The sequence below is a fragment of the Strix uralensis genome, chromosome 14 (assembly GCF_047716275.1).
Source record: "Strix uralensis isolate ZFMK-TIS-50842 chromosome 14, bStrUra1, whole genome shotgun sequence".
NCBI lineage: Eukaryota > Metazoa > Chordata > Aves > Strigiformes > Strigidae > Strix > Strix uralensis.
The window spans coordinates 1,536,882-1,564,031 of record NC_133985.1 but is presented as its reverse complement, the minus strand read 5'-3'; the positions used below and the strand labels follow the sequence as shown (position 1 = coordinate 1,564,031).

General features: G+C 49.3%; 1 pseudogene; it reads right to left on the bottom strand.

Annotated features, from left to right (window-relative positions):
- Nucleotides 1-846: 846 nt before the first annotated feature.
- Nucleotides 847-26,778, bottom strand: LOC141949923 (kelch-like protein 10; annotated as a pseudogene).
- Nucleotides 26,779-27,150: the final 372 nt, after the last annotated feature.

Here is a 27,150-nt window from a genome sequence, read left to right as displayed (position 1 = left end):
ATTGGGTTTTTTTTACCCTGAGGCATTCAAGTGGTAAAATTAACGAGCTCTGTAATTAGAGCACAGGACTGTCAGTTAGGATCCCTCCTGGTTTAGGCTCTGGTGTAGCCATGAGTGAGCTTGCTGTGGTACACAGCTTGCTGTGAAGGCTCCGCTTTTGGCCCCCCAGCCTCTGACCCAGAGTTGGAGAACTTGGAAGCAGCTGTTGACATCGACCAAACTTACAAGTTTGCCAGGAGCGTTGATCGTGTACTCCATTTTTTTCCCAAATATTGTCTACCTCTTATTGCGATTCAATTTTTGTACAACAAAATACACATTATTAAAAGTAGAAAACCTTGCAGTCGTTCTGTGTGTTTCAGTGATGTTTTAAACATAAAAAGGGCAACCAAGTGTGGCTGAATTCATATCTGCTATATCCCACTGCAAATGGGAATGAAAAACTGGGCTGCACTTAGTGGTGAACATGACTGAGTCAGGAACTGAGCTCGAGGGATAAAGCCGTGTGGTGTGTGCAGTTTGATTCAGTAAGTGTAAAAATTTGCTCTGCTCACATATTAAGGGCACTGAAGGTCCATGTATCTTCCCAAATTCAGCAGCTTAGCTGTGAAAGCAACACCTCCTCCCTTGGTTTTACATCTTCTCAGCTCCTTTCTTCGATGTGGCACAAGCACAGCATGGTGAACCCAGTCACAGGCTGTACATCGACTGGATTTCACAGCGGGACGGTTCATAGCAGCAGTTTGTAACGTCCCCGCTCACCCTCTGACTGCCTTAGCCCGTTGCTTCTCTCGACACCGAGTTTGGCAGCCTGGCTTTTCCTGGACAGCCGGGCTGCTGATGGATTTATCCGAACGTGGGTGTTTCTTTCTCCGCGTGCTGAAAGCAGTGGAAGAGGTTGTTGGTGCTGTCTGTGCTCATGGAGCTCCTGCGGGGAAAACGTGTCAGACGTGTTTTCACGCTCGTGATGGGTGACCCCTGAATCGTATCAACTTTTGAACTGGGTAGTGTCCGTCCTGGGTTGCTCTTCTGCTCCTCGTTAAGGGATTACACAAAGCTTTTGCTCTGTGGGGAAGTTCCAGAATTTATCAGGAGCGTTTCTGTATTAAACGAGCCTTGTTTTTGTCAGTATGACCAACTGTAGCAAGCAGTACATGGGGCTTTTCTGCCAGCGTCACTACTTACTTTTGATAAGTATGTGTCATTAAACACATCATTTGACAAATCATCTTGCTTATGTTAGGTTAATAGTAACAATAGTGATGAAAAATGTGACTTTTTTTCATACAGTCCTTCTCATCCATAGAGTTCAAAGCACTTTGTATAGGAGAATAAGGTTTGTTATGGGGAAATGACTATAGAAAGATTAAATGACTTAAAGACACATTTCATGTAAGAAACCGAGCTTGTCATAGACAGTGACTATGAGCCAGCAACGTGCACTTGCAGCCCAGAAAGCCACCCGTGTCCTGAGCTGCATCAAGAGAATTGTGGCCAGCAGGTCAAGGGAGGGGATTCTCCCCCCTGCTCAGCTCTGGTGAGACCCCCCCTGCAGTGCTGGGTCCAGCTCTGGGCCCCCAGAAGGGGTCCCCAGCTCAAGAGGGTCCAGAGGAGGCCACAAAGATGCTCGGGGGGCTGGAGCACCCCCCCTGTGAGGACAGGCTGAGAGAGTTGGGGGTGTTCAGCCTGGAGAAGAGAAGGCTCCGGGGAGACCTTAGAGCCGCCTCCCAGGGCTGAAAGGGGCTACAGGAAAGGGGGGAGGGACTCGTTATTGGGGGGCTAGGGACAGGATGAGGGTTAATGGTTTTAAACTGGAAGGAGGCAGATCTGGTTAGATATAAGGAAGAAATCCCTCCCTGTGAGGGTGGTGAGGCCCTGGCACAGGTTGCCCAGAGAAGCTGTGGCTGCCCCCTCCCTGGAAGGGTTCAAGGCCAGGTTGGATGGGGCTTTGGGCAACCTCGGCTAGTGGAAGGTGTCCCTGCCCGGGGAAGGGGGTGGGACTTGGTGATCTTTAAGGTCCCTTCCAGCCCAAACCATCCTGTGACTCTATGACAGGGCAGTGATGGATTTGCCAGGTCTGTTGGTGATTCGGCATCTAGGTCTGTTGTGATCTCCTGGGCTTCCCCTGCTGACCTGGGCTGGGTTTGGTCCCTGCTCTGGCTTTCTCCAAGGGCCGGCAGTGGGGCCTCTCGCCGGGTTTGACTGACGGCAACACTGGAGATTCAGGGGTTTGTAAACACTCTGAAAAAAGGAAATACAGACGATCTCTTGAAACTGCAACCAGATTCTCAGCCAGTGAGGAGTGTTCAAGCCCTTATCATCATGTTTTCCCTGTGTTACTCCATGGGCTTTTCAGGAGAAAGCGCAGACTGTGTGCAGTGAGGATTGCTGCGATTGCTATGGAGGCACCACTGGAGAGATGGCTATAACCTGTTACTGGAAGGTGCTGCTTGTCATGGCACAAATGGGGTTAATACACAAGAACAACCTACCAAACCTCCAAGCAATTATTCCTCTCATGGGGTGTGTTCTAGTTGATTTAAAAGAAGGGAAAAAACCCCCCACAACAGAAACCACCATATGGACTTACCATGTCATGTTTCATTGTAGGTCAAAGAGGTGAAATTCAGGAAGAAACGTGTAGAGAAGAAACAGAAGGAATGACGTTGTCTGGGATTGGTGCCGCATCACCCATGCGCGTGAGAGCTGCGCTGTGGCTGCTGCAAGGCTGCACGCCGCTGCTGGCGTCTGGGCAGGTTGTGAACAACCCACCTCTCAACAGCCTTGCAGATGGCGTTGGCTTGCGTCCCGCCGCGCTTGGCCTGCTCGATGAGGAGACTGAGCTCGGGGACGGAGAGGTCAAGCAGCTCCGCGGACACCCGGGTCACCTCCGCGAAGTGGCGGAGGATGAACGCGTCGGCCGCATCTCACAGGTCGGGACAGTGGTAGCACCCTGTGAGACCCCAGATGCTGATGCAATTTTCCAAGCAGAGCTGGGATTGGAGGAACTCGCAGCACAGCCCGACGATGCCCATGACACTGAACTGCTCTGCTGCCATCAGCAAACTCTCCACGGTGTCGGCTGTGACCGGCGCTGTCCCGGTGTAGGCATAGGGGATGATGAGCCGCATAATGTCAGGTGAAGTGCCGGGGATTCTATATACTGTCTTCTCGGCGCAGTTCCACCTCGTGCTGAACAAAGCCCTGCAAAACCAAAGCAGCACTGGGGGTAAAAACAGCTTTGCTGGGTGACACCCGGACTCCGTGATCCCCTGTGCCGCCTTCCCCGGGCACCAGCGTAGGCACCCGTGGTAGCCGTGCTGGACGCCGGGCAGTGGGTTAGTGCCTCTTTGACGAGCTGGGGGCTGGAAAAAGGAGCCACAGCCTCCGGCTGCGGCCAGAGAAAGACACGGCGAGGGGTCCCCTCGCTTCAGTAAGAGCAGCTGTGAGTAACGGCCTGTGGGGAAGGAAAATACCACGCCCGAGGGCAGGTTAGCCTGGCTGTTAGAGTTTTCTGCACAAAAGCGACTCTGCAAAGCAATGGCAACACTTCTCCTTAACAGGAACAGAGAAGGTACTATCAGGGAATTCTCTGCCTGCCTTTCCCCAGTGCTCTGCAAGCTCTCCAGGGCAACATAAAATCTGGGGCTCTGTGCTTTCTTTTGTTCTAAACAAGCATTAGTGTTTTCTGCAGAAAAGCGATTCTGCGAAGCAATGTGAACATGCACAGAGAAGGTGCTAGCAGGGAATTCTCTGCCTGCCTTTCCCCAGTGCTCTGCAAGCTCTCCAGGACAACAACAAATCTGGGGCTCTGTGCTTTCTTTCGTTCTGAACAAGTGTTACTGTTTTCTGCACAAAAGCGATTCTGCGAAGCAATGTGAACAGGCACAGAGAAGGTGCTAGCAGGGAATTCTCTGCCTGCCTTTCCCTAGTGCTCTGCAAGCTCTCCAGGACAACCTAAAATCGGGGGCTCTGTGCTTTCTTTCGTTCTGAACAAGTGTTACTGTTTTCTGCACAAAAGCGAATCTGCGAAGCAATGTGAACATGCACAGAGAAGGTGCTAGCAGGGAATTCTCTGCCTGCCTTTCCCCAGTGCTCTGCAAGCTCTCCAGGACAACAGCAAATCTGGGGCTCTGTGCTTTCTTTCGTTCTGAACAAGTGTTACTGTTTTCTGCACAAAAGCAATTCTGCGAAGCAATGTGAACAGGCACAGAGAAGGTGCTAGCAGGGAATTCTCTGCCTGCCTTTCCCCAGTGCTCTGCAAGCTCTCCAGGACAACATAAAATCTGGGGCTCTGTGCTTTCTTTCGTTCTGAACAACTGTTACTGTTTTCTGCACAAAAGCGATTCTGCGAAGCAATGTGAACAGGCACAGAGAAGGTGCTAGCAGGGAATTCTCTGCCTGCCTTTCCCCAGTGCTCTGCAAGCTCTCCAGGACAACAGCAAATCTGGGGCTCTGTGCTTTCTTTCGTTCTGAACAAGTGTTACTGTTTTCTGCACAAAAGCGATTCTGCGAAGCAATGTGAACAGGCACAGAGAAGGTGCCAGCAGGGAATTCTCTGCCTGCCTTTCCCCAGTGCTCTGCAAGCTCTCCAGGACAACAGCAAATCTGGGGCTCTGTGCTTTCTTTCGTTCTGAACAAGTGTTAGTGTTTTCTGCACAAAAGCGATTCTGCGAAGCAATGGGAACACTTCTGCTTCCCAGGCACAGAGAAGGTGCTAGCAGGGAATTCTCTGCCTGCCTTTCCCTAGTGCTCTGCAAGCTCTCCAGGACAACAACAAATCTGGGGCTCTGTGCTTTCTTTCGTTCTGAACAAGTGTTACTGTTTTCTGCACAAAAGCGATTCTGCGAAGCAATGTGAACAGGCACAGAGAAGGTGCTAGCAGGGAATTCTCTGCCTGCCTTTCCCTAGTGCTCTGCAAGCTCTCCAGGACAACCTAAAATCGGGGGCTCTGTGCTTTCTTTCGTTCTGAACAAGTGTTACTGTTTTCTGCACAAAAGCGATTCTGCGAAGCAATGTGAACAGGCACAGAGAAGGTGCTAGCAGGGAATTCTCTGCCTGCCTTTCCCCAGTGCTCTGCAAGCTCTCCAGGACAACAACAAATCTGGGGCTCTGTGCTTTCTTTCGTTCTGAACAAGTGTTACTGTTTTCTGCACAAAAGCGATTCTGCGAAGCAATGTGAACAGTTCTACTTCCCAGGCACACAGAAGGTGCTAGCAGGGAATTCTCTGCCTGCCTTTCCCCAGTGCTCTGCAAGCTGTCCAGGACAACAACAAATCTGGGGCTCTGTGCTTTCTTTCGTTCTGAACAAGTGTTACTGTTTTCTGCACAAAAGCGATTCTGCGAAGCAATGTGAACAGTTCTACTTCCCAGGCACAGAGAAGGTGCTAGCAGGGAATTCTCTGCATGCCTTTCCCCAGTGCTCTGCAAGCTCTCCAGGACAACAACAAATCTGGGGCTCTGTGCTTTCTTTCGTTCTGAACAAGTGTTACTGTTTTCTGCACAAAAGCGATTCTGCGAAGCAATGTGAACAGGCACAGAGAAGGTGCTAGCAGGGAATTCTCTGCCTGCCTTTCCCCAGTGCTCTGCAATCTGTCCAGGACAACAACAAATCTGGGGCTCTGTGCTTTCTTTCGTTCTGAACAAGTGTTACTGTTTTCTGCACAAAAGCGATTCTGCGAAGCAATGTGAACACTTCTGCTTCCCAGGCACAGAGAAGGTGCTAGCAGGGAATTCTCTGCCTGCCTTTCCCCAGTGCTCTGCAAGCTCTCCAGGACAACAACAAATCTGGGGCTCTGTGCTTTCTTTCGTTCTGAACAAGTGTTACTGTTTTCTGCACAAAAGCGATTCTGCGAAGCAATGTGAACACTTCTGCTTCCCAGGCACAGAGAAGGTGCTAGCAGGGAATTCTCTGCCTGCCTTTGCCCAGTGCTCTGCAAGCTCTCCAGGACAACAACAAATCTGGGGCTCTGTGCTTTCTTTCGTTCTGAACAAGTGTTACTGTTTTCTGCACAAAAGCGAGTCTGCGAAGCAATGTGAACAGTCACAGAGAAGGTGCTAGCAGGGAATTCTCTGTCTGCCTTTCCCTAGTGCTCTGCAAGCTCTCCAGGACAACCTAAAATCGGGGGCTCTGTGCTTTCTTTCGTTCTGAACAAGTGTTACTGTTTTCTGCACAAAAGCGATTCTGCGAAGCAATGTGAACAGGCACAGAGAAGGTGCTAGCAGGGAATTCTCTGCCTGCCTTTCCCCAGTGCTCTGCAAGCTCTCCAGGACAACATAAAATCTGGGGTTCTGTGCTTTCTTTCGTTCTGAACAAGTGTTACTGTTTTCTGCACAAAAGCGATTCTGCGAAGCAATGGGAACACTTCTGCTTCCCAGGCACAGAGAAGGTGCTAGCAGGGAATTCTCTGCCTGCCTTTCCCCAGTGCTCTGCAAGCTCTCCAGGACAACAGCAAATCTGGGGCTCTGTGCTTTCTTTCGTTCTGAACAAGTGTTACTGTTTTCTGCACAAAAGCGATTCTGCGAAGCAATGTGAACAGGCACAGAGAAGGTGCTAGCAGGGAATTCTCTGCCTGCCTTTCCCCAGTGCTCTGCAAGCTCTCCAGGACAACAGCAAATCTGGGGCTCTGTGCTTTCTTTCGTTCTGAACAAGTGTTACTGTTTTCTGCACAAAAGCGATTCTGCGAAGCAATGTGAACACTTCTGCTTCCCAGTCACAGAGAAGGTGCTAGCAGGGAATTCTCTGCCTGCCTTTCCCCAGTGCTCTGCAAGCTCTCCAGGACAACATAAAATCTGGGGCTCTGTGCTTTCTTTCGTTCTGAACAAGTGTTACTGTTTTCTGCACAAAAGCGATTCTGCGAAGGAATGTGAACACTTCTGCTTCCCAGGCACAGAGAAGGTGCTAGCAGGGAATTCTCTGCCTGCCTTTCCCTAGTGCTCTGCAAGCTCTCCAGGACAACCTAAAATCGGGGGCTCTGTGCTTTCTTTCGTTCTGAACAAGTGTTACTGTTTTCTGCACAAAAGCGATTCTGCGAAGCAATGTGAACAGGCACAGAGAAGGTGCTAGCAGGGAATTCTCTGCCTGCCTTTCCCCAGTGCTCTGCAAGCTCTCCAGGACAACAGCAAATCTGGGGCACTGTGCTTTCTTTCGTTCTGAACAAGTGTTACTGTTTTCTGCACAAAAGCGATTCTGCGAAGCAATGTGAACAGGCACAGAGAAGGTGCTAGCAGGGAATTCTCTGCCTGCCTTTCCCCAGTGCTCTGCAAGCTCTCCAGGACAACAGCAAATCTGGGGCACTGTGCTTTCTTTCGTTCTGAACAAGTGTTACTGTTTTCTGCACAAAAGCGATTCTGCGAAGCAATGTGAACACTTCTGCTTCCCAGGCACAGAGAAGGTGCTAGCAGGGAATTCTCTGCCTGCCTTTCCCCAGTGCTCTGCAAGCTCTCCAGGACAACAACAAATCTGGGGCTCTGTGCTTTCTTTCGTTCTGAACAAGTGTTACTGTTTTCTGCACAAAAGCGATTCTGCGAAGCAATGTGAACACTTCTGCTTCCCAGTCACAGAGAAGGTGCTAGCAGGGAATTCTCTGCCTGCCTTTCCCCAGTGCTCTGCAAGCTCTCCAGGACAACAGCAAATCTGGGGCTCTGTGCTTTCTTTCGTTCTGAACAAGTGTTACTGTTTTCTGCACAAAAGCGATTCTGCGAAGGAATGTGAACACTTCTGCTTCCCAGGCACAGAGAAGGTGCTAGCAGGGAATTCTCTGCCTGCCTTTCCCCAGTGCTCTGCAAGCTCTCCAGGACAACAACAAATCTGGGGCTCTGTGCTTTCTTTCGTTCTGAACAAGTGTTACTGTTTTCTGCACAAAAGCGATTCTGCGAAGCAATGTGAACAGGCACAGAGAAGGTGCTAGCAGGGAATTCTCTGCCTGCCTTTCCCCAGTGCTCTGCAAGCTCTCCAGGACAACAACAAATCTGGGGCTCTGTGCTTTCTTTCGTTCTGAACAAGTGTTACTGTTTTCTGCACAAAAGCGATTCTGCGAAGCAATGTGAACAGGCACAGAGAAGGTGCTAGCAGGGAATTCTCTGCCTGCCTTTCTCCAGTGCTCTGCAAGCTCTCCAGGACAACAACAAATCTGGGGCTCTGTGCTTTCTTTCATTCTGAACAAGTGTTACTGTTTTCTGCACAAAAGCGATTCTGCGAAGCAATGTGAACACTTCTGCTTCCCAGGCACAGAGAAGGTGCTAGCAGGGAATTCTCTGCCTGCCTTTCCCCAGTGCTCTGCAAGCTCTCCAGGACAACAGCAAATCTGGGGCTCTGTGCTTTCTTTCGTTCTGAACAAGTGTTACTGTTTTCTGCACAAAAGCGATTCTGCGAAGCAATGTGAACACTTCTGCTTCCCAGGCACAGAGAAGGTGCTAGCAGGGAATTCTCTGCCTGCCTTTCCCCAGTGCTCTGCAAGCTCTCCAGGACAACAACAAATCTGGGGCTCTGTGCTTTCTTTCGTTCTGAACAAGTGTTACTGTTTTCTGCACAAAAGCGATTCTGCGAAGCAATGTGAACAGGCACAGAGAAGGTGCTAGCAGGGAATTCTCTGCCTGCCTTTCCCCAGTGCTCTGCAAGCTCTCCAGGACAACAACAAATCTGGGGCTCTGTGCTTTCTTTCGTTCTGAACAAGTGTTATTGTTTTCTGCACAAAAGCGATTCTGCGAAGCAATGTGAACACTTCTGCTTCCCAGGCACAGAGAAGGTGCTAGCAGGGAATTCTCTGCCTGCCTTTCCCCAGTGCTCTGCAAGCTCTCCAGGACAACAGCAAATCTGGGGCTCTGTGCTTTCTTTCGTTCTGAACAAGTGTTACTGTTTTCTGCACAAAAGCGATTCTGCGAAGCAATGTGAACACTTCTGCTTCCCAGGCACAGAGAAGGTGCTAGCAGGGAATTCTCTGCCTGCCTTTCCCCAGTGCTCTGCAAGCTCTCCAGGACAACAACAAATCTGGGGCTCTGTGCTTTCTTTCGTTCTGAACAAGTGTTACTGTTTTCTGCACAAAAGCGATTCTGCGAAGCAATGTGAACACTTCTGCTTCCCAGTCACAGAGAAGGTGCTAGCAGGGAATTCTCTGCCTGCCTTTCCCCAGTGCTCTGCAAGCTCTCCAGGACAACAGCAAATCTGGGGCTCTGTGCTTTCTTTCGTTCTGAACAAGTGTTACTGTTTTCTGCACAAAAGCGATTCTGCGAAGCAATGTGAACAGGCACAGAGAAGGTGCTAGCAGGGAATTCTCTGCCTGCCTTTCCCCAGTGCTCTGCAAGCTGTCCAGGACAACAACAAATCTGGGGCTCTGTGCTTTCTTTCGTTCTGAACAAGTGTTACTGTTTTCTGCACAAAAGCGATTCTGCGAAGGAATGTGAACACTTCTGCTTCCCAGGCACAGAGAAGGTGCTAGCAGGGAATTCTCTGCCTGCCTTTCCCCAGTGCTCTGCAAGCTCTCCAGGACAACAACAAATCTGGGGCTCTGTGCTTTCTTTCGTTCTGAACAAGTGTTACTGTTTTCTGCACAAAAGCGAGTCTGCGAAGCAATGTGAACAGGCACAGAGAAGGTGCTAGCAGGGAATTCTCTGCCTGCCTTTCCCTAGTGCTCTGCAAGCTCTCCAGGACAACCTAAAATCGGGGGCTCTGTGCTTTCTTTCGTTCTGAACAAGTGTTACTGTTTTCTGCACAAAAGCGATTCTGCGAAGCAATGTGAACAGGCACAGAGAAGGTGCTAGCAGGGAATTCTCTGCCTGCCTTTCCCCAGTGCTCTGCAAGCTCTCCAGGACAACAACAAATCTGGGGTTCTGTGCTTTCTTTCGTTCTGAACAAGTGTTACTGTTTTCTGCACAAAAGCGATTCTGCGAAGCAATGGGAACACTTCTGCTTCCCAGGCACAGAGAAGGTGCTAGCAGGGAATTCTCTGCCTGCCTTTCCCCAGTGCTCTGCAAGCTCTCCAGGACAACAGCAAATCTGGGGCTCTGTGCTTTCTTTCGTTCTGAACAAGTGTTACTGTTTTCTGCACAAAAGCGATTCTGCGAAGCAATGTGAACAGGCACAGAGAAGGTGCTAGCAGGGAATTCTCTGCCTGCCTTTCCCCAGTGCTCTGCAAGCTCTCCAGGACAACAGCAAATCTGGGGCACTGTGCTTTCTTTCGTTCTGAACAAGTGTTACTGTTTTCTGCACAAAAGCGATTCTGCGAAGCAATGTGAACAGGCACAGAGAAGGTGCTAGCAGGGAATTCTCTGCCTGCCTTTCCCCAGTGCTCTGCAAGCTCTCCAGGACAACAACAAATCTGGGGCTCTGTGCTTTCTTTCGTTCTGAACAAGTGTTACTGTTTTCTGCACAAAAGCGATTCTGCGAAGCAATGTGAACAGTTCTACTTCCCAGGCACACAGAAGGTGCTAGCAGGGAATTCTCTGCCTGCCTTTCCCCAGTGCTCTGCAAGCTCTCCAGGACAACAACAAATCTGGGGCTCTGTGCTTTCTTTCGTTCTGAACAAGTGTTACTGTTTTCTGCACAAAAGCGATTCTGCGAAGCAATGTGAACAGTTCTACTTCCCAGGCACAGAGAAGGTGCTAGCAGGGAATTCTCTGCCTGCCTTTCCCCAGTGCTCTGCAAGCTCTCCAGGACAACAACAAATCTGGGGCTCTGTGCTTTCTTTCGTTCTGAACAAGTGTTACTGTTTTCTGCACAAAAGCGATTCTGCGAAGCAATGTGAACACTTCTGCTTCCCAGTCACAGAGAAGGTGCTAGCAGGGAATTCTCTGCCTGCCTTTCCCCAGTGCTCTGCAAGCTCTCCAGGACAACAACAAATCTGGGGCTCTGTGCTTTCTTTCGTTCTGAACAAGTGTTACTGTTTTCTGCACAAAAGCGATTCTGCGAAGCAATGTGAACAGGCACAGAGAAGGTGCTAGCAGGGAATTCTCTGCCTGCCTTTCCCCAGTGCTCTGCAATCTGTCCAGGACAACAACAAATCTGGGGCTCTGTGCTTTCTTTCGTTCTGAACAAGTGTTACTGTTTTCTGCACAAAAGCGATTCTGCGAAGCAATGTGAACACTTCTGCTTCCCAGGCACAGAGAAGGTGCTAGCAGGGAATTCTCTGCCTGCCTTTCCCCAGTGCTCTGCAAGCTCTCCAGGACAACAACAAATCTGGGGCTCTGTGCTTTCTTTCGTTCTGAACAAGTGTTACTGTTTTCTGCACAAAAGCGATTCTGCGAAGCAATGGGAACAGGCACAGAGAAGGTGCTAGCAGGGAATTCTCTGCCTGCCTTTCCCCAGTGCTCTGCAAGCTCTCCAGGACAACAACAAATCTGGGGCTCTGTGCTTTCTTTCGTTCTGAACAAGTGTTACTGTTTTCTGCACAAAAGCGATTCTGCGAAGCAATGTGAACACTTCTGCTTCCCAGTCACAGAGAAGGTGCTAGCAGGGAATTCTCTGCCTGCCTTTCCCCAGTGCTCTGCAAGCTCTCCAGGACAACAACAAATCTGGGGCTCTGTGCTTTCTTTCGTTCTGAACAAGTGTTACTGTTTTCTGCACAAAAGCGATTCTGCGAAGGAATGTGAACACTTCTGCTTCCCAGGCACAGAGAAGGTGCTAGCAGGGAATTCTCTGCCTGCCTTTCCCCAGTGCTCTGCAAGCTCTCCAGGACAACAACAAATCTGGGGCTCTGTGCTTTCTTTCGTTCTGAACAAGTGTTACTGTTTTCTGCACAAAAGCGATTCTGCGAAGCAATGTGAACACTTCTGCTTCCCAGTCACAGAGAAGGTGCTAGCAGGGAATTCTCTGCCTGCCTTTCCCCAGTGCTCTGCAAGCTCTCCAGGACAACAACAAATCTGGGGCTCTGTGCTTTCTTTCGTTCTGAACAAGTGTTACTGTTTTCTGCACAAAAGCGATTCTGCGAAGGAATGTGAACACTTCTGCTTCCCAGGCACAGAGAAGGTGCTAGCAGGGAATTCTCTGCCTGCCTTTCCCCAGTGCTCTGCAAGCTCTCCAGGACAACAACAAATCTGGGGCTCTGTGCTTTCTTTCGTTCTGAACAAGTGTTACTGTTTTCTGCACAAAAGCGAGTCTGCGAAGCAATGTGAACAGGCACAGAGAAGGTGCTAGCAGGGAATTCTCTGCCTGCCTTTCCCTAGTGCTCTGCAAGCTCTCCAGGACAACCTAAAATCGGGGGCTCTGTGCTTTCTTTCGTTCTGAACAAGTGTTACTGTTTTCTGCACAAAAGCGATTCTGCGAAGCAATGTGAACAGGCACAGAGAAGGTGCTAGCAGGGAATTCTCTGCCTGCCTTTCCCCAGTGCTCTGCAAGCTCTCCAGGACAACATAAAATCTGGGGTTCTGTGCTTTCTTTCGTTCTGAACAAGTGTTACTGTTTTCTGCACAAAAGCGATTCTGCGAAGCAATGGGAACACTTCTGCTTCCCAGGCACAGAGAAGGTGCTAGCAGGGAATTCTCTGCCTGCCTTTCCCCAGTGCTCTGCAAGCTCTCCAGGACAACAGCAAATCTGGGGCTCTGTGCTTTCTTTCGTTCTGAACAAGTGTTACTGTTTTCTGCACAAAAGCGATTCTGCGAAGCAATGTGAACAGGCACAGAGAAGGTGCTAGCAGGGAATTCTCTGCCTGCCTTTCCCCAGTGCTCTGCAAGCTCTCCAGGACAACAGCAAATCTGGGGCACTGTGCTTTCTTTCGTTCTGAACAAGTGTTACTGTTTTCTGCACAAAAGCGATTCTGCGAAGCAATGTGAACAGGCACAGAGAAGGTGCTAGCAGGGAATTCTCTGCCTGCCTTTCCCCAGTGCTCTGCAAGCTCTCCAGGACAACAACAAATCTGGGGCTCTGTGCTTTCTTTCGTTCTGAACAAGTGTTACTGTTTTCTGCACAAAAGCGATTCTGCGAAGCAATGTGAACACTTCTGCTTCCCAGGCACAGAGAAGGTGCTAGCAGGGAATTCTCTGCCTGCCTTTCCCCAGTGCTCTGCAAGCTCTCCAGGACAACAACAAATCTGGGGCTCTGTGCTTTCTTTCGTTCTGAACAAGTGTTACTGTTTTCTGCACAAAAGCGATTCTGCGAAGCAATGTGAACACTTCTGCTTCCCAGGCACAGAGAAGGTGCTAGCAGGGAATTCTCTGCCTGCCTTTCCCCAGTGCTCTGCAAGCTCTCCAGGACAACAGCAAATCTGGGGCTCTGTGCTTTCTTTCGTTCTGAACAAGTGTTACTGTTTTCTGCACAAAAGCGATTCTGCGAAGCAATGTGAACACTTCTGCTTCCCAGGCACAGAGAAGGTGCTAGCAGGGAATTCTCTGCCTGCCTTTCCCCAGTGCTCTGCAAGCTCTCCAGGACAACAGCAAATCTGGGGCTCTGTGCTTTCTTTCGTTCTGAACAAGTGTTACTGTTTTCTGCACAAAAGCGATTCTGCGAAGCAATGTGAACAGGCACAGAGAAGGTGCTAGCAGGGAATTCTCTGCCTGCCTTTCCCCAGTGCTCTGCAAGCTCTCCAGGACAACAACAAATCTGGGGCTCTGTGCTTTCTTTCGTTCTGAACAAGTGTTATTGTTTTCTGCACAAAAGCGATTCTGCGAAGCAATGTGAACACTTCTGCTTCCCAGGCACAGAGAAGGTGCTAGCAGGGAATTCTCTGCCTGCCTTTCCCCAGTGCTCTGCAAGCTCTCCAGGACAACAGCAAATCTGGGGCTCTGTGCTTTCTTTCGTTCTGAACAAGTGTTACTGTTTTCTGCACAAAAGCGATTCTGCGAAGCAATGTGAACACTTCTGCTTCCCAGTCACAGAGAAGGTGCTAGCAGGGAATTCTCTGCCTGCCTTTCCCCAGTGCTCTGCAAGCTCTCCAGGACAACAACAAATCTGGGGCTCTGTGCTTTCTTTCGTTCTGAACAAATGTTACTGTTTTCTGCACAAAAGCGATTCTGCGAAGCAATGTGAACAGGCACAGAGAAGGTGCTAGCAGGGAATTCTCTGCCTGCCTTTCCCCAGTGCTCTGCAATCTGTCCAGGACAACAACAAATCTGGGGCTCTGTGCTTTCTTTCGTTCTGAACAAGTGTTACTGTTTTCTGCACAAAAGCGATTCTGCGAAGCAATGTGAACACTTCTGCTTCCCTGGCACAGAGAAGGTGCTAGCAGGGAATTCTCTGCCTGCCTTTCCCCAGTGCTCTGCAAGCTCTCCAGGACAACAACAAATCTGGGGCTCTGTGCTTTCTTTCGTTCTGAACAAGTGTTACTGTTTTCTGCACAAAAGCGATTCTGCGAAGCAATGTGAACACTTCTGCTTCCCAGTCACAGAGAAGGTGCTAGCAGGGAATTCTCTGCCTGCCTTTCCCCAGTGCTCTGCAAGCTCTCCAGGACAACAACAAATCTGGGGCTCTGTGCTTTCTTTCGTTCTGAACAAGTGTTACTGTTTTCTGCACAAAAGCGAGTCTGCGAAGCAATGTGAACAGGCACAGAGAAGGTGCTAGCAGGGAATTCTCTGCCTGCCTTTCCCTAGTGCTCTGCAAGCTCTCCAGGACAACCTAAAATCGGGGGCTCTGTGCTTTCTTTCGTTCTGAACAAGTGTTACTGTTTTCTGCACAAAAGCGATTCTGCGAAGCAATGTGAACAGGCACAGAGAAGGTGCTAGCAGGGAATTCTCTGCCTGCCTTTCCCCAGTGCTCTGCAAGCTCTCCAGGACAACATAAAATCTGGGGTTCTGTGCTTTCTTTCGTTCTGAACAAGTGTTACTGTTTTCTGCACAAAAGCGATTCTGCGAAGCAATGGGAACACTTCTGCTTCCCAGGCACAGAGAAGGTGCTAGCAGGGAATTCTCTGCCTGCCTTTCCCCAGTGCTCTGCAAGCTCTCCAGGACAACAGCAAATCTGGGGCTCTGTGCTTTCTTTCGTTCTGAACAAGTGTTACTGTTTTCTGCACAAAAGCGATTCTGCGAAGCAATGTGAACAGGCACAGAGAAGGTGCTAGCAGGGAATTCTCTGCCTGCCTTTCCCCAGTGCTCTGCAAGCTCTCCAGGACAACAGCAAATCTGGGGCACTGTGCTTTCTTTCGTTCTGAACAAGTGTTACTGTTTTCTGCACAAAAGCGATTCTGCGAAGCAATGTGAACAGGCACAGAGAAGGTGCTAGCAGGGAATTCTCTGCCTGCCTTTCCCCAGTGCTCTGCAAGCTCTCCAGGACAACAACAAATCTGGGGCTCTGTGCTTTCTTTCGTTCTGAACAAGTGTTACTGTTTTCTGCACAAAAGCGATTCTGCGAAGCAATGTGAACAGTTCTACTTCCCAGGCACACAGAAGGTGCTAGCAGGGAATTCTCTGCCTGCCTTTCCCCAGTGCTCTGCAAGCTCTCCAGGACAACAACAAATCTGGGGCTCTGTGCTTTCTTTCGTTCTGAACAAGTGTTACTGTTTTCTGCACAAAAGCGATTCTGCGAAGCAATGTGAACAGTTCTACTTCCCAGGCACAGAGAAGGTGCTAGCAGGGAATTCTCTGCCTGCCTTTCCCCAGTGCTCTGCAAGCTCTCCAGGACAACAACAAATCTGGGGCTCTGTGCTTTCTTTCGTTCTGAACAAGTGTTACTGTTTTCTGCACAAAAGCGATTCTGCGAAGCAATGTGAACACTTCTGCTTCCCAGTCACAGAGAAGGTGCTAGCAGGGAATTCTCTGCCTGCCTTTCCCCAGTGCTCTGCAAGCTCTCCAGGACAACAACAAATCTGGGGCTCTGTGCTTTCTTTCGTTCTGAACAAGTGTTACTGTTTTCTGCACAAAAGCGATTCTGCGAAGCAATGTGAACAGGCACAGAGAAGGTGCTAGCAGGGAATTCTCTGCCTGCCTTTCCCCAGTGCTCTGCAATCTGTCCAGGACAACAACAAATCTGGGGCTCTGTGCTTTCTTTCGTTCTGAACAAGTGTTACTGTTTTCTGCACAAAAGCGATTCTGCGAAGCAATGTGAACACTTCTGCTTCCCAGGCACAGAGAAGGTGCTAGCAGGGAATTCTCTGCCTGCCTTTCCCCAGTGCTCTGCAAGCTCTCCAGGACAACAACAAATCTGGGGCTCTGTGCTTTCTTTCGTTCTGAACAAGTGTTACTGTTTTCTGCACAAAAGCGATTCTGCGAAGGAATGTGAACACTTCTGCTTCCCAGGCACAGAGAAGGTGCTAGCAGGGAATTCTCTGCCTGCCTTTCCCCAGTGCTCTGCAAGCTCTCCAGGACAACAACAAATCTGGGGCTCTGTGCTTTCTTTCGTTCTGAACAAGTGTTACTGTTTTCTGCACAAAAGCGAGTCTGCGAAGCAATGTGAACAGGCACAGAGAAGGTGCTAGCAGGGAATTCTCTGCCTGCCTTTCCCTAGTGCTCTGCAAGCTCTCCAGGACAACCTAAAATCGGGGGCTCTGTGCTTTCTTTCGTTCTGAACAAGTGTTACTGTTTTCTGCACAAAAGCGATTCTGCGAAGCAATGTGAACAGGCACAGAGAAGGTGCTAGCAGGGAATTCTCTGCCTGCCTTTCCCCAGTGCTCTGCAAGCTCTCCAGGACAACATAAAATCTGGGGTTCTGTGCTTTCTTTCGTTCTGAACAAGTGTTACTGTTTTCTGCACAAAAGCGATTCTGCGAAGCAATGGGAACACTTCTGCTTCCCAGGCACAGAGAAGGTGCTAGCAGGGAATTCTCTGCCTGCCTTTCCCCAGTGCTCTGCAAGCTCTCCAGGACAACAACAAATCTGGGGCTCTGTGCTTTCTTTCGTTCTGAACAAGTGTTACTGTTTTCTGCACAAAAGCGATTCTGCGAAGCAATGTGAACAGGCACAGAGAAGGTGCTAGCAGGGAATTCTCTGCCTGCCTTTCCCCAGTGCTCTGCAAGCTCTCCAGGACAACAGCAAATCTGGGGCACTGTGCTTTCTTTCGTTCTGAACAAGTGTTACTGTTTTCTGCACAAAAGCGATTCTGCGAAGCAATGTGAACAGGCACAGAGAAGGTGCTAGCAGGGAATTCTCTGCCTGCCTTTCCCCAGTGCTCTGCAAGCTCTCCAGGACAACAGCAAATCTGGGGCTCTGTGCTTTCTTTCGTTCTGAACAAGTGTTACTGTTTTCTGCACAAAAGCGATTCTGCGAAGCAATGTGAACACTTCTGCTTCCCAGTCACAGAGAAGGTGCTAGCAGGGAATTCTCTGCCTGCCTTTCCCCAGTGCTCTGCAAGCTCTCCAGGACAACAACAAATCTGGGGCTCTGTGCTTTCTTTCGTTCTGAACAAATGTTACTGTTTTCTGCACAAAAGCGATTCTGCGAAGCAATGTGAACAGGCACAGAGAAGGTGCTAGCAGGGAATTCTCTGCCTGCCTTTCCCCAGTGCTCTGCAAGCTCTCCAGGACAACAACAAATCTGGGGCTCTGTGCTTTCTTTCGTTCTGAACAAGTGTTACTGTTTTCTGCACAAAAGCGATTCTGCGAAGCAATGTGAACAGTTCTACTTCCCAGGCACACAGAAGGTGCTAGCAGGGAATTCTCTGCCTGCCTTTCCCCAGTGCTCTGCAAGCTCTCCAGGACAACAACAAATCTGGGGCTCTGTGCTTTCTTTCGTTCTGAACAAGTGTTACTGTTTTCTGCACAAAAGCGATTCTGCGAAGCAATGTGAACACTTCTGCTTCCCAGTCACAGAGAAGGTGCTAGCAGGGAATTCTCTGCCTGCCTTTCCCCAGTGCTCTGCAAGCTCTCCAGGACAACAACAAATCTGGGGCTCTGTGCTTTCTTTCGTTCTGAACAAGTGTTACTGTTTTCTGCACAAAAGCGATTCTGCGAAGCAATGTGAACAGGCACAGAGAAGGTGCTAGCAGGGAATTCTCTGCCTGCCTTTCCCCAGTGCTCTGCAATCTGTCCAGGACAACAACAAATCTGGGGCTCTGTGCTTTCTTTCGTTCTGAACAAGTGTTACTGTTTTCTGCACAAAAGCGATTCTGCGAAGCAATGTGAACACTTCTGCTTCCCAGGCACAGAGAAGGTGCTAGCAGGGAATTCTCTGCCTGCCTTTCCCCAGTGCTCTGCAAGCTCTCCAGGACAACAACAAATCTGGGGCTCTGTGCTTTCTTTCGTTCTGAACAAGTGTTACTGTTTTCTGCACAAAAGCGATTCTGCGAAGCAATGGGAACAGGCACAGAGAAGGTGCTAGCAGGGAATTCTCTGCCTGCCTTTCCCCAGTGCTCTGCAATCTGTCCAGGACAACAACAAATCTGGGGCTCTGTGCTTTCTTTCGTTCTGAACAAGTGTTACTGTTTTCTGCACAAAAGCGATTCTGCGAAGCAATGTGAACACTTCTGCTTCCCAGGCACAGAGAAGGTGCTAGCAGGGAATTCTCTGCCTGCCTTTCCCCAGTGCTCTGCAAGCTCTCCAGGACAACAACAAATCTGGGGCTCTGTGCTTTCTTTCGTTCTGAACAAGTGTTACTGTTTTCTGCACAAAAGCGATTCTGCGAAGCAATGTGAACACTTCTGCTTCCCAGTCACAGAGAAGGTGCTAGCAGGGAATTCTCTGCCTGCCTTTCCCCAGTGCTCTGCAAGCTCTCCAGGACAACAACAAATCTGGGGCTCTGTGCTTTCTTTCGTTCTGAACAAGTGTTACTGTTTTCTGCACAAAAGCGAGTCTGCGAAGCAATGTGAACAGGCACAGAGAAGGTGCTAGCAGGGAATTCTCTGCCTGCCTTTCCCCAGTGCTCTGCAAGCTCTCCAGGACAACCTAAAATCGGGGGCTCTGTGCTTTCTTTCGTTCTGAACAAGTGTTACTGTTTTCTGCACAAAAGCGATTCTGCGAAGCAATGTGAACAGGCACAGAGAAGGTGCTAGCAGGGAATTCTCTGCCTGCCTTTCCCCAGTGCTCTGCAAGCTCTCCAGGACAACATAAAATCTGGGGTTCTGTGCTTTCTTTCGTTCTGAACAAGTGTTACTGTTTTCTGCACAAAAGCGATTCTGCGAAGCAATGGGAACACTTCTGCTTCCCAGGCACAGAGAAGGTGCTAGCAGGGAATTCTCTGCCTGCCTTTCCCCAGTGCTCTGCAAGCTCTCCAGGACAACAGCAAATCTGGGGCTCTGTGCTTTCTTTCGTTCTGAACAAGTGTTACTGTTTTCTGCACAAAAGCGATTCTGCGAAGCAATGTGAACAGGCACAGAGAAGGTGCTAGCAGGGAATTCTCTGCCTGCCTTTCCCCAGTGCTCTGCAAGCTCTCCAGGACAACAGCAAATCTGGGGCTCTGTGCTTTCTTTCGTTCTGAACAAGTGTTACTGTTTTCTGCACAAAAGCGATTCTGCGAAGCAATGTGAACAGGCACAGAGAAGGTGCTAGCAGGGAATTCTCTGCCTGCCTTTCCCCAGTGCTCTGCAAGCTCTCCAGGACAACAACAAATCTGGGGCTCTGTGCTTTCTTTCGTTCTGAACAAGTGTTACTGTTTTCTGCACAAAAGCGATTCTGCGAAGCAATGTGAACAGTTCTACTTCCCAGGCACACAGAAGGTGCTAGCAGGGAATTCTCTGCCTGCCTTTCCCCAGTGCTCTGCAAGCTCTCCAGGACAACAACAAATCTGGGGCTCTGTGCTTTCTTTCGTTCTGAACAAGTGTTACTGTTTTCTGCACAAAAGCGATTCTGCGAAGCAATGTGAACAGTTCTACTTCCCAGGCACAGAGAAGGTGCTAGCAGGGAATTCTCTGCCTGCCTTTCCCCAGTGCTCTGCAAGCTCTCCAGGACAACAACAAATCTGGGGCTCTGTGCTTTCTTTCGTTCTGAACAAGTGTTACTGTTTTCTGCACAAAAGCGATTCTGCGAAGCAATGTGAACACTTCTGCTTCCCAGTCACAGAGAAGGTGCTAGCAGGGAATTCTCTGCCTGCCTTTCCCCAGTGCTCTGCAAGCTCTCCAGGACAACAACAAATCTGGGGCTCTGTGCTTTCTTTCGTTCTGAACAAGTGTTACTGTTTTCTGCACAAAAGCGATTCTGCGAAGCAATGTGAACAGGCACAGAGAAGGTGCTAGCAGGGAATTCTCTGCCTGCCTTTCCCCAGTGCTCTGCAATCTGTCCAGAACAACAACAAATCTGGGGCTCTGTGCTTTCTTTCGTTCTGAACAAGTGTTACTGTTTTCTGCACAAAAGCGATTCTGCGAAGCAATGTGAACACTTCTGCTTCCCAGGCACAGAGAAGGTGCTAGCAGGGAATTCTCTGCCTGCCTTTCCCCAGTGCTCTGCAAGCTCTCCAGGACAACAACAAATCTGGGGCTCTGTGCTTTCTTTCGTTCTGAACAAGTGTTACTGTTTTCTGCACAAAAGCGATTCTGCGAAGCAATGTGAACACTTCTGCTTCCCAGTCACAGAGAAGGTGCTAGCAGGGAATTCTCTGCCTGCCTTTCCCCAGTGCTCTGCAAGCTCTCCAGGACAACATAAAATCTGGGGCTCTGTGCTTTCTTTCGTTCTGAACAAGTGTTACTGTTTTCTGCACAAAAGCGATTCTGCGAAGGAATGTGAACACTTCTGCTTCCCAGGCACAGAGAAGGTGCTAGCAGGGAATTCTCTGCCTGCCTTTCCCCAGTGCTCTGCAAGCTCTCCAGGACAACATAAAATCTGGGGCTCTGTGCTTTCTTTCGTTCTGAACAAGTGTTACTGTTTTCTGCACAAAAGCGATTCTGCGAAGCAATGTGAACAGGCACAGAGAAGGTGCTAGCAGGGAATTCTCTGCCTGCCTTTCCCCAGTGCTCTGCAAGCTCTCCAGGACAACAACAAATCTGGGGCTCTGTGCTTTCTTTCGTTCTGAACAAGTGTTATTGTTTTCTGCACAAAAGCGATTCTGCGAAGCAATGTGAACACTTCTGCTTCCCAGGCACAGAGAAGGTGCTAGCAGGGAATTCTCTGCCTGCCTTTCCCCAGTGCTCTGCAAGCTCTCCAGGACAACAGCAAATCTGGGGCTCTGTGCTTTCTTTCGTTCTGAACAAGTGTTACTGTTTTCTGCACAAAAGCGATTCTGCGAAGCAATGTGAACAGGCACAGAGAAGGTGCTAGCAGGGAATTCTCTGCCTGCCTTTCCCCAGTGCTCTGCAAGCTCTCCAGGACAACAACAAATCTGGGGCTCTGTGCTTTCTTTCGTTCTGAACAAGTGTTACTGTTTTCTGCACAAAAGCGATTCTGCGAAGCAATGTGAACAGGCACAGAGAAGGTGCTAGCAGGGAATTCTCTGCCTGCCTTTCCCCAGTGCTCTGCAAGCTCTCCAGGACAACAACAAATCTGGGGCTCTGTGCTTTCTTTCGTTCTGAACAAGTGTTACTGTTTTCTGCACAAAAGCGATTCTGCGAAGCAATGTGAACAGGCACAGAGAAGGTGCTAGCAGGGAATTCTCTGCCTGCCTTTCCCCAGTGCTCTGCAAGCTCTCCAGGACAACAACAAATCTGGGGCTCTGTGCTTTCTTTCGTTCTGAACAAGTGTTACTGTTTTCTGCACAAAAGCGATTCTGCGAAGCAATGTGAACACTTCTGCTTCCCAGGCACAGAGAAGGTGCTAGCAAGGAATTCTCTGCCTGCCTTTCCCCAGTGCTCTGCAAGCTCTCCAGGACAACAGCAAATCTGGGGCTCTGTGCTTTCTTTCGTTCTGAACAAGTGTTACTGTTTTCTGCACAAAAGCGATTCTGCGAAGCAATGTGAACACTTGTGCTTCCCAGGCACAGAGAAGGTGCTAGCAGGGAATTCTCTGCCTGCCTTTCTCCAGTGCTCTGCAAGCTCTCCAGGACAACAACAAATCTGGGGCTCTGTGCTTTCTTTCGTTCTGAACAAGTGTTACTGTTTTCTGCACAAAAGCGATTCTGCGAAGCAATGTGAACACTTCTGCTTCCCAGGCACAGAGAAGGTGCTAGCAGGGAATTCTCTGCCTGCCTTTCCCCAGTGCTCTGCAAGCTCTCCAGGACAACAGCAAATCTGGGGCTCTGTGCTTTCTTTCGTTCTGAACAAGTGTTACTGTTTTCTGCACAAAAGCGATTCTGCGAAGCAATGTGAACACTTCTGCTTCCCAGGCACAGAGAAGGTGCTAGCAGGGAATTCTCTGCCTGCCTTTCCCCAGTGCTCTGCAAGCTCTCCAGGACAACAGCAAATCTGGGGCTCTGTGCTTTCTTTCGTTCTGAACAAGTGTTACTGTTTTCTGCACAAAAGCGATTCTGCGAAGCAATGTGAACACTTCTGCTTCCCAGGCACAGAGAAGGTGCTAGCAGGGAATTCTCTGCCTGCCTTTCCCCAGTGCTCTGCAAGCTCTCCAGGACAACAACAAATCTGGGGCTCTGTGCTTTCTTTCGTTCTGAACAAGTGTTACTGTTTTCTGCACAAAAGCGATTCTGCGAAGCAATGGGAACACTTCTGCTTCCCAGGCACAGAGAAGGTGCTAGCAGGGAATTCTCTGCCTGCCTTTCCCCAGTGCTCTGCAAACTCTCCAGGACAACAGCAAATCTGGGGCTCTGTGCTTTCTTTCGTTCTGAACAAGTGTTATTGTTTTCTGCACAAAAGCGATTCTGCGAAGCAATGTGAACAGGCACAGAGAAGGTGCTAGCAGGGAATTCTCTGCCTGCCTTTCCCCAGTGCTCTGCAAGCTCTCCAGGACAACAGCAAATCTGGGGCTCTGTGCTTTCTTTCGTTCTGAACAAGTGTTACTGTTTTCTGCACAAAAGCGATTCTGCGAAGCAATGTGAACACTTCTGCTTCCCAGTCACAGAGAAGGTGCTAGCAGGGAATTCTCTGCCTGCCTTTCCCTAGTGCTCTGCAAGCTCTCCAGGACAACCTAAAATCTGGGGCTCTGTGCTTTCTTTCGTTCTGAACAAGTGTTACTGTTTTCTGCACAAAAGCGATTCTGCGAAGCAATGTGAACACTTCTGCTTCCCAGGCACAGAGAAGGTGCTAGCAGGGAATTCTCTGCCTGCCTTTCCCTAGTGCTCTGCAAGCTCTCCAGGACAACATAAAATCTGGGGCTCTGTGCTTTCTTTCGTTCTGAACAAGTGTTACTGTTTTCTGCACAAAAGCGATTCTGCGAAGCAATGTGAACAGGCACAGAGAAGGTGCTAGCAGGGAATTCTCTGCCTGCCTTTCCCCAGTGCTCTGCAAGCTCTCCAGGACAACATAAAATCTGGGGCTCTGTGCTTTCTTTCGTTCTGAACAAGTGTTACTGTTTTCTGCACAAAAGCGATTCTGCGAAGCAATGTGAACAGGCACAGAGAAGGTGCTAGCAGGGAATTCTCTGCATGCCTTTCCCCAGTGCTCTGCAAGCTCTCCAGGACAACATAAAATCTGGGGCTCTGTGCTTTCTTTCGTTCTGAACAAGTGTTACTGTTTTCTGCACAAAAGCGATTCTGCGAAGCAATGTGAACAGGCACAGAGAAGGTGCTAGCAGGGAATTCTCTGCCTGCCTTTCCCCAGTGCTCTGCAAGCTCTCCAGGACAACAGCAAATCTGGGGCTCTGTGCTTTCTTTCGTTCTGAACAAGTGTTACTGTTTTCTGCACAAAAGCGATTCTGCGAAGCAATGTGAACACTTCTGCTTCCCAGTCACAGAGAAGGTGCTAGCAGGGAATTCTCTGCCTGCCTTTCCCTAGTGCTCTGCAAGCTCTCCAGGACAACCTAAAATCTGGGGCTCTGTGCTTTCTTTCGTTCTGAACAAGTGTTACTGTTTTCTGCACAAAAGCGATTCTGCGAAGCAATGTGAACACTTCTGCTTCCCAGGCACAGAGAAGGTGCTAGCAGGGAATTCTCTGCCTGCCTTTCCCTAGTGCTCTGCAAGCTCTCCAGGACAACATAAAATCTGGGGCTCTGTGCTTTCTTTCGTTCTGAACAAGTGTTACTGTTTTCTGCACAAAAGCGATTCTGCGAAGCAATGTGAACAGGCACAGAGAAGGTGCTAGCAGGGAATTCTCTGCCTGCCTTTCCCCAGTGCTCTGCAAGCTCTCCAGGACAACATAAAATCTGGGGCTCTGTGCTTTCTTTCGTTCTGAACAAGTGTTACTGTTTTCTGCACAAAAGCGATTCTGCGAAGCAATGTGAACAGGCACAGAGAAGGTGCTAGCAGGGAATTCTCTGCATGCCTTTCCCCAGTGCTCTGCAAGCTCTCCAGGACAACATAAAATCTGGGGCTCTGTGCTTTCTTTCGTTCTGAACAAGTGTTACTGTTTTCTGCACAAAAGCGATTCTGCGAAGCAATGTGAACAGGCACAGAGAAGGTGCTAGCAGGGAATTCTCTGCCTGCCTTTCCCCAGTGCTCTGCAAGCTCTCCAGGACAACATAAAATCTGGGGCTCTGTGCTTTCTTTCGTTCTGAACAAGTGTTACTGTTTTCTGCACAAAAGCGATTCTGCGAAGCAATGTGAACACTTCTGCTTCCCAGGCACAGAGAAGGTGCTAGCAGGGAATTCTCTGCCTGCCTTTCTCCAGTGCTCTGCAAGCTCTCCAGGACAACAGCAAATCTGGAGCTCTGTGCTTTCTGTGGAGCAGTTTGCTAACAACTGTCTACGTGAGAAAGGGCACAGCACCGAGGAACTGCTGACAACGGCGACGTGATGGGAGAATACTGAAAAGTATCAAAGAAGAACAAAGAACAGAAGCAGGACTATGTAGAAGGCCTTGCAGAAATCATAAGGGGAGAGATTGGTATTTAACCTTAGCAACCAAGGTATCTAACCTTAGCAACCTATAAGGAGCTCGCTTTTTGCAATATGTATGAACTAATTATTGTGGATATAAAAGAAGTGTGAGGACTAATAAAGTTGAGCCTTTGTGCATTAAATGATGGCTGGGCTCCCTCTGCGTTCTTTCAACAAATGGTGACCCCGACGTGATACGTGCCAAAGGACGTATAAGGCACCACGAAGGATAAAGACCAGAGAAGGTTGTTCAGGTCCTTAAGCAGCGAGGACGGCGAAAGGCGACTAAAAAGGCCCGCGCCCAGGGTGTCATAAGAGGTGAACCCTGCTGATACGTGCTGCCGAGACCTGGAAAGGCTGCAACGGAAAAATTCAGGTATGGACAGGCAAGCAGCATATGATTTATTTGCATCCTGGCTGACACAACGCCGGGTTGAGGGAATAGATGTAAAAAAGGATCTTCAGGGGCTTTTAGCTTATGGGGTAGAGCAAGGTTGTTTTATTAATCCACATACAGTTCATGAGTTATCGGAATGGCGAAAATTTGGAGATAAGTTATGGGAATTAACATTGAATGATGATAAGACAGCAAAAAAGTTGGGAAAGTTATGGAGGGTGGTTCATAATGAATTGCTCAGGTATCAGGCTGAAAAAAGAGCTGCACAGAGCGCAATTGCGGCAAAAGAGAAAAACACCAGATATGGGGAGGAGGAAACTAGGTGGCCATTACCGCCTACATTTCGTGAGCTTGTTTTACCACCTTTATGTTCCGAAGAGACGGGACAGGAAAGCTCAGAACGAGTTCTCCCTACCGCTCCCCTCGCTTCCGCCCTGAGTAGCCCTGACGCGTCCAGCCACACTGTGACGCCGGAAAGCGAGAATTCTACTTCTGGCTCAGAAGATGGGCTGGGGATAGAGATCGCTAAAGAAAGGTGTCGGGCTTGGAATGCATTGGCACGAGAGGGGTTAGAAAAAGGGGATGAGGAGATGACTCAGATGGCGACAGCAATGGCTTTTCCAGTTCAGTTTCAGCCGAACCCAGCTGGTGGAATAAATGCTACTGTTACGGCATTAGATTGGAAGCTTTTGTCACAATTGCGCTCTACAGTGAGCTCTTATGGTGTTACTGGTGAACCGGTTCGTCAAATGTTAGATTATCTCTGGAGCACTCAACTTCTTTTGCCTGCAGATTGTCGGGGTATAGCAAAGTTAATTTTCTCTCCTAGTCAGTGGTTGTTGTTTAATGCGCATTGGCAAGCGAGAGTGTTAGAATCGGTAGCGGTACAGCGGCAAGCAGGAGATCCATTACAAGGGATTACAATGGATGAATTAATGGGGTTAGGACCTTATGCTAGAGTAGAAGCTCAAGCACTGCTCGGTCCGGATAAAGTGAGAGAGGCAATGAGGTTAGTGAGAGAAGCTATAGAGCAAGTGAAAGAGCCAGGCGGAGTTCCAATGTATATGGGGATTAAACAAGGGAGAGAAGAAACTTTGGGCAGTTTTGTAGATAAGTTGGTAAATGCAATTGAAAGAGCAAGAGTACCTCTCTACATGCAGGGTGCTCTCTTAAAACAGTGTATTTCACAAAATGGCAATCCTGCTACAAAGAGTTTATTGAATACATTAAGGGCACATTGGACTGTAGAGGAGGTACTTGAAAAAGCGTCATCGATACCTACTGGACCTCAGGCTTTTCTTGTAGAGGCAATAAAGAAATTAGGGGAAGGAATGAAAGAACAGGCTCAGGCTACTCAAAGTCAGGTTATGGCAGCCCTTGCGCCTCTCCAGACTTCAGCAGCAGCAGCAGTTAAAGTGCAAACACCTAAAAAGGGGCAGCTGCGGTGTTACCGATGCGGAGCTCCAGGGCATGTACGAAAGAGTTGTACAGCCAGAAATGTATGGTGTCAAACTTGCCGATCCAACTCCCATAATGAGGTGGCTTGCTGCAGACGGTCGGGAAACTCCACACGGAGCGCGTTCGCCGGCCGCCGCGCAACGACCAAAATTGCAGCCGCAGCGCAGTCCTTCAACCCGCCACCCGGGGAAGTCTCGGGTTGGACCTGGCAGCAGCAGTAGATGTTATTCTGTTAACAAATAATCCTCAAACAATATCTACAAACGTAAGAGGACCTATCATCATTAATGGGAGAGCCATGGGAGCTTTATTATTAGGAAGATCATCGGCATCACAATGTGGACTATTTGTTTTACCGGGAGTTATCGATGCAGATTATGAAGGTGAAATCTATATTATGGCATATACACTGAATCCACCAGTAAAGATTGCACAGGGACAACGGATTGCACAGCTGGTGCCTTTGCCACAAGTGACTCAAACAATACGACCAGTAACTGAAGAGAGTCGCGGAAATAAAGGCTTCGGATCCACAGGAAGCCTGACCCTGCTAACACTGAATCTGAGTACGAGACCCAGGAAGACTGTTCACCTGTCATTTCAAGGTAACGCAATAACTGTGGAAGGGTTGTTAGACACAGGCGCAGATTCCAG